Below are 7,580 nucleotides of genomic sequence, written 5' to 3' on the forward strand. Positions count from 1 at the left end.
GAGAGAGAGAGAGAGAGAGAAGACAAGACTTTTATCGCAATCAATAATACACGTATTGACCCAAAATAAGATGAACTTAGAATGAATTTTAAAATCTTGCAAGCGTATAACTATTCATTGTTTCTACACTATACGGAGCAGCGAATAATCCGATAAAAACGAATATTACGCAACCGAAAGCTATTAAAGTGAGCTCGTGAGATCGTGCGGTAGTCTCGTATGTCTACCGCAGCGTTCATCGTAAAATATGCGAGATTTACTTAGAATCTTATGCTATTTTTTCAGATAATGTCGTTCCAAATAACATAATGCCTTGTTAATTCGTCCACCTAGCGAGGCTTCCCACGATAACGAATTCATGTGTCGCTTATATCATGTTTAAGATTAATTTACATATTTGGCGTGGCGCTCTGGATCGCGTATGAATCATGACGTTAATTCTGGAAAGAATGCGCAAGATTTTGAGTCATTAGCGGAGGGAATGTATAGCAAGGTAACACGTTATAATTGTGTGCTATCACGCGTAACACCTTGTATGCACAGTTTCATATTTATAATCTTTCTAATTGTCAAATCATTATCGTTGCTGAAAAGTACATTGTTTTTTATAATATTTATTAGGCATTTTTAAAAAATTCACAAGTGAGAAAGCAGAATTTAAATTCTCATTCATATGAAAGCCAATTTTAGTTGTAGCTAGAAATTGGAACTTTGGAAATTGGAAATCTGGAAAGTGAACATTTCCAAATTGTTAATTACAAAGCATTGATCGCGTTCAATAGAAACGTCTATAACACTATAACAAACGACATAGGGGGCAATAAGCTAAATCGATCGCGCATCGCGGTGCTCGCGAAGGAGTTCATCGTACTCGATCGTAATCTCGCCGACGAGGAGGATACATGAGAGAGGACCTGGAGCCGCAACCGGTTGCGATTTTGCGCGCGGCATTACGCGAGCGGGCGCATTCGAGGCGCGTACGAGCGCGCGCGCTAAAAAGCGGCGTTTAACTGTCCGAAGTGAAAAAGGGCGGGGGTAATTTTTCGAAAGAGGCAATTATCGATTCGTGTGGTCCCCGCGATGGTGGCAGTTGCAAGAAGCGGATAGAGACATCGGTCACATTCCATGGGTACGAAAGGCACGCCGGGATCCCGATAGGGACCATGGTCTCCATCTCTCTCTTTCTCTTCTCTTTCTCTCTCCTTCTCTTTATCTCGCTCTTATTCTACTTAACAGTTCGGCCACCGCGGGGACCACCCAGGCCCACTCTTCTCATGCCGCGCGCAATATTCAATGATCAGATATATCCATGAAGACGAAAGCCAAAAAAATAACGGATCAACCGAGGCTGAGGCAGGAATCGGTCAAAAAGTGTAGAGAGCTCTACGACTTTTGGCGAGTCTGCCGGCCAACTAGAAATATGTATGCGCAGTTGTTAGGACACCGTGGAATCTGATAGGCGCGTAGAGAGAAAGTTATGGCGCAGGTCTCAAGCCGCCGGTATGAGGGATGCAGATCTAACGACCAGAAAGGTTCAGCGGAAGATGTTACACTGGACAATAATGGAATAGCGCTATTTTATTCTTCACAATACGGTAAATATACTAGCCGTCATAATTTTATATCTATGTATAAAATACACTTGCGCAATTTCGACTGACAATTTTGAAATGCGTTTTCGGGAATAATGAATTAAACGATTATATATGCAATATAATATATGCAATACATTTTATCATTTCATTATATATGTATATCGGTAAAAATTATGTCTTACCGTCTTGAAGAAAGCGGGAAAACTTAAAAATTTCTCGGGACGTGACGTCAACAGTCATTTATCCCAGTGTTCATGACAATTAGCTCTCACATGTCAGACGATGCGTTGGTTAATGCAACTGTTGACGTAAAAGCGTTTTCGTCGTATCCTGACGAAATGTAAGAAGCTAAGCAAGTTATCGTGAATTTTGTGGCAATGCAGCAATGCGCTCGGAAAATCCGGAGTTTGAAGGTTGGCTGGATTCGTTCGCTCTCGAAACTCAACGACGTTACGATACATGCAGCAATAAAAACAAAAGGATGTGCATGATGTATTACTAACACATCGGGGAGTAAACTTGAATGTTTATGATATTATATTAATTATCGGGAAGTCCGTACTTCTTGTTGCAACTGCCAGGCAAATCAATCAAATTGAATGAACAATTTTTTTTATCATTAGATTACTTTCTATAAACGTTTCTAGATATAATTAGGATCATTAATTGAAGAAAATTTGAAGAAGTTTATAGTAATGAAAAAAGAGGATACATTCCAAATGTAATGCATCAAATCGTCAATATAATATTCGTGCCGTGCTATATTTATGGGACAAGCCGGAAGTTTGTTCTTGTACGATCGGTTCTTATCTTATTCTGGTTCCGGTCGATCTAACTTTCGGATTGGATTTCAACTCTCGAAACTGCACTGTCGACTTAACAACAAACTGGTACCCTTAGGTGCTATTTTAGTTGATTTCAAGTACAGCACGGTTGGAACGGTGAACATATCTTATGCTTAAAGTGCATCTCAAAGTGCGGCCGCGATTGCCAGACATCGAAACGTTTGCATATAGTTGAACATCACAGATGATACGCATATCTTTGTTAATTTTGACGAAAGTATTTTATTAATTCTTATAATATTATCGATGTATATAATTTTAGATTATATACGTCTATAAGTATAGAGTTTGATAAATAAAACTCAAATTCTACATTTTGCATCAAGCGTCATAATCAATTTGTATTTATTAGCACTCAATGCAAAGTATTTCCTAAATCGCTTCGTAATCGCATGGCAATTCTTTCAGCGAGAGAATCAAATACAAGTAATCCAAATGCGAATGCCCTTTCAGATTCACTCGAATAACCCGTATAGTGTGAATCAATCCTTAAGGAGCCATACTTCCTCCAATCTTTGATTCACGCACGCCTTCGTCTTGTCTGGTCGTAACCGTCTGCTATTATTTTTAGCGCGTGATCACTACGCCGCATTACGACGAGGAGAAAGGAGCAAGGGGAGAAGGAGGAGGAGGAACGTTTGTAAGACGGCTCTAATGCCGACCGAGTATATTAGATCATCCCGCAGGCTTGGCTTGCATAATTATCGGCTTCTCTGTCACCAAAGGCCGACCCGCGTACAACACCGTTGTGTTGCACTTACCGCACCCTCCAACGAAGCACTCATCAACATGGTATGCGCAAAAATGAACATTGTATGTGTGTGAGGCTCGTGCGAAATCATACATAAAATTTGAAAGCTACTATTTTTGATGGATAGGCGAGTTGACATTTCAATTCAAATTGAGCTGTCAGCGCAAATGGATTATTATTATTAGAATTATGATTATAAAATCGTGAAACATTGATAGATAATATTAAAGACTATTTAGAATATTATTTAGAAAAATTATCACATATAAATTATATTGTGTATTAGATAAAAAAATTATATCGTGTGCTACTATGTTACATCAATTATAACATTACCTAGAAAATTTTAGTCAAACGGTATTTTTCTACGCATTTACATATATATCTTGCAAAGATCAGGATATAAATACGCGATATGCTTGTATGTTATTAATCAAGAAGATTCATCGATTTAAAGATACGCGAGCGCAATGACACATGTGGAAACTCCTACGATCATTGAGTACTCTCTCAAGTCTAGTTGGTAAGTTACGAGGAAAGATCTTTCATTACGCGAATAACAATGCATTGTAAGAAAGTCCTGCCAGGATTTTCCAATTATGTCACGAGACACTTGTATTTTTGTATTAACAATTGCCAAAGAGTCCGGTTGACCAGAGGATTGAAGATAAAAAATTTAATTGATTATAGTTGAGAGCAATCAGCACTTTGTCAGTAAAAAATTCGATTATTAATGATAGTTTTTACACATGTTCATCGTAAGGATCTTTCTTCTAAGCAAACGACTCATTGTGTTTAGTCATATTTCTACCTATTAATGTACATTAAAAAATTATTGATAACATAATGTAATGTCATTATATAGTTTTATTGATATTTAACTCAATTTACAACGGTGTATTAAACGGCTCAAGAGTCTTTCCATCACAAAAATCAAGCACATTTGTATTGACCATAAATGAAATTATCAAATTACCTTGCGCAACTACCTTGGTATTATCATACAAAGCAACTGCGCTCGGGTAGTACCCGAATTCGTAAGTAGTAGAATGAATTTGCAATAGCCAAATAAATTCGGGTATTACCCGAGTACTCAATCATGGATAGAGTACAAAGTATACAAATACAAAGTATACAAAGGTATCACAAGCGACAATTTTATATTTCTACATATTAAATGAAAATTTCTTGTGTAATATTGATTTTATAAATAAAGTATTACGCAATTGTTATCTAGTAACTAACGTGCGTTTAGTTTGAAGTTACGTGATGACACTACAGAAGGTTACGAATGACATGTATGTCAATTATTCACACGGAGGATGCGCGACGTTAACCCGTTGCGGTTTCTGAGGGTCAATACAAATGATACTCGCGACGCTGCCGTCTAGACGTTATCCTTATTTCCAGATTTCTTTCTCAGAAGATGATCTTTGAAGTCAATTTCGTGGGTAGCTGTTGCCCTGGCGCTTCCGGATGTGCAACAATGTATGACAACATCCGTTCATTAATGGAAATACTTCGTAAAGATTCTCTGAAGTACTAAATGTGACCAATCTGGGCGTTGGATATCTTACGGTTCGTAAAAGGCTCGATTACAATTTAGTGGCTTCAAATAGGAGCAATGGGTTAAATAGGATCGGAAGAAGTTGGTCAGAATGTTCAGTAAAATAAAATAAGTAGATATTAAATATAAATATAATTTGAAGTCGAAAGTACAAGAAAGATCTCGATCTTGTAAGATTTATTTTGATGCTAAATTCATTTTATATTTGTTATAATGAAAAACCAAGATGTAAGATAAATTTCACACAGAATCGATAGTTATTATTAGAAAGCTTTCTCTCCTCTGTGAAAAAAGAATTTTTTATTATAAACTTACTTTAAAGATTAAATTAAATATTTAGCTTGATTACTCGAAGCAAAAATTTCTCTTCCGAAGTATTCCGAGCATTATCAAATACGATGTACGAAATGAAATACAAAACCTAATCTCATGATGCATATGTATTTTCTATCCACGAGACGTCGCAAGACCGTGCAAGAAAGGTGGTAACCGATTAGCGTACGTCGCATTCGCACCTGCGATATTGTTGTTGCTTGCGCGACGAAGAAATCGTCGACATCAAGGCAAACGACTCGCGAGGAAAAATGAAACGAACAATACGCGCGATTTGCGTACTCCCTAATTGCCGAAGCTTGACTTTGATGTCACGGTAATATACGCATGCGGCGAGTTTTGCGCGCTTTGCGTCGATTGCTTTATCGAATATCTCTATTTTTACGTCTGCCGCTGTTAGTGTGCCCCTAATCGCTTCCAACATCGTGCACAATTTACAACAACGTCATTTGCATTCGGCGGCGGGACACCACATTTTTCTCATGCAAACGGCGCGATTCATCAAAATGCTATTAAACAATAAAGTGAATTGTGACCAATTATGCGTTACGCGAGATGCTATCGCGTAGATGACCTTTCCGCGCAGAGCTTGACGTCAGTGCGGTACTGCTTGTGACGAATGTTGCGTGATAGATTATGTTACACCATGGGAATGGTCCATGCAGCGTGCGTGCGTGCTCGCGATAATTCGATTACCGATTTGATGCCTGTCGCAACGGTAGAATGCAGATAAAACGCGACTGATCCGCGTCAAGTGCAAGTGCAAGTGCTTTCGTTTCCGTGGGTGTCTGCGGACGTGGGCGCAAAATTTCACGGTCATGACGACGACCGCCCACATGAGTTTAACGTCACTAATGCTACGTCATGGATTTCTCGGACTCGAAGAAATACTTCAACACGAGCTCGATCTCGTGTGACCTTATCGCGTAACATTCTTCGCCGCGGGAATGTCATCATTTGGTAATTCGGTGACGGATGTAACGGTAACTCCGTCGACTCATTGTCGCAACAGGATGTATCACTGCGCTGCGGGAATATAATATTGGAGATAAGCTGCAATATTGTTAGCTATCGCGAAGTCAGTCGGCATCGGTTACACTCTAGTGCCTATCGCGACGTGATACATCCCCCTCGCAGGGGAGTAAATTTGACTGATTGTGAGTGCAAATGCAAATACGTGATAACGACCTAAGAGAACATCATACTAATTAATGAAGATAAAGTCTGAACGAAATAGAGCCATAAGTGCATTTCCTCAAAATGTCTTTCTTGTGCAGAACAGATTTCTCTCGTTTTTCGCTGACAATAGATGAAAATGGCTGACGATGAGTCGTGATTTACGCATGCATTACATCTACAGACAAATGAGAGATCTCAAAGTTGAGATATCCCATTGACTCACCTTATCCTGCGGGGAAACTCGAGTGCGGGGAAGTTCGATCTGCAACAAAGGAAGATACGAATCGATTAATTCCCGCGCAAGGTTTCGCAATAGGTTTTTTTTCGTAATGCACTCGCGCCTGCCATCACGTTTCCTCGTTGTATCGGATTTTGACGTCTTTCGTCCAGCGGAGACGAACACGCGATAGAGGATGCAAAGTCCGATACTTATTTTAAAGCTTTATGCAACGATTACGTTACACCGAGCAGGATATTCTCTCGGTGTATATCCCCCCGTGTATTAATCCTGCGGTCACTTCGTTAGTCCGCGTAAGTCAGATTTACCGCTGCTGTAATAGTTACTTGGCGGAAGAAAAAAGGTAGTCATCCTTCAAGTATGCGGGTATTGTTTCTTAATAACACGTTTTGAATCATGCTCAGTCGGCAGACGGGTCTTCGAGATGCATTCGCATTCGCGATTGTTGTGTCGTGCGGCTTATTTACTCTCACCGATGTCGCGGCAAAAGCCACTTTACTTTTCTCTGTACATTTTTATATAATTTATTCTATAATTTATATCAAGAATGTGTAAAAAGTAAAAAAGTCATCACACTTAAAAAGTCATATCAAGATTATGTAATCATATATGTTGTTTATATATAATTTTACACACACACACATTAAATAAAATAATTAAATATCAGATATCTATTATTGCAGCGTAAATCACAAATAGCGCAGGAATAAAAATACAAGACATGTGCATAAGAAGATAAAAACTTGTCAATGGCATTATGTTGCTTCTCATCTGCCGAGCGGAAGATATTGATTACGTCGCTTTTTGTCATGTTAATCTTTCTCACGCGAGCAAGGCCAGGTGGAGCGATGCGGACGTTGCAACGGACTCTATATGTGTATGATCTACATGGTATAGATGCATTGCACCTGTCGCAGCGGCTTCTTCGTAATCGCCATAGATTTCTCCAGAATAGCCGAGGCCAGTTGTGCTTGGTTTAGGATACCGGTGCGAGCGGCGAGAGTAAGTTGTGTATCACTTGTACTTTCCTGACACCGCATACCGAGAAGAGAGGTCTGTTCTTCTCGGACCA

Source organism: Ooceraea biroi, chromosome 2, assembly GCF_003672135.1.
Source record: "Ooceraea biroi isolate clonal line C1 chromosome 2, Obir_v5.4, whole genome shotgun sequence".
NCBI lineage: Eukaryota > Metazoa > Arthropoda > Insecta > Hymenoptera > Formicidae > Ooceraea > Ooceraea biroi.